Genomic DNA, 553 nt, shown 5'->3' with positions numbered 1-553 from the left:
AATCCTGAGGGGATTTCACTGACCTTATCAGACCCAAAAGCTACAACTCTTGTTGCATAGGTCCTGCTTTACCTTGGTCATAACCATCCAGCAGAGAAGTATAAAAACGAAATATAAGAAGTAAAGCCATGCTGTTATGTTGAGCTGTATGGGACTCAATCAACAATTTCTGACATTGCCAGTCAAACGGAAGACCCAATACTATTATGGGCTACTGAATTCTTTTAGAATATTTTGATGAGTTTACATACCTATAATATTCAAATAACGGAACTTAACAAAAAAAAGGAGATACAGATGAATATCCATTTTGTATCTGTGTATTCAAAGTGGTTAGGATAGATATATAGTTACATTATCTTAAAGAATAGAGGGATTTGTTCTGATAGTGTTTGTAGACAGGATATCATGTCCACATCTTGTATAGCAATTAACCAGTAGGAAGAATGTATGCAATGTATAAATTATTGAAACTGTCCTACCAATTTGGTTTGAAACTGTCTCATTGCTATTTGTTTCTCAATAAAATTGTGGAAAAAATAAATGAAAAATA

Source organism: Octodon degus, unplaced genomic scaffold (assembly GCF_000260255.1).
Source record: "Octodon degus isolate 3935 unplaced genomic scaffold, OctDeg1.0 scaffold00109, whole genome shotgun sequence".
Classification (NCBI taxonomy): Eukaryota; Metazoa; Chordata; class Mammalia; order Rodentia; family Octodontidae; genus Octodon; species Octodon degus.
The sequence above is the reverse complement of the archived record's forward strand: the minus strand, read 5'-3'. Positions refer to the sequence as shown.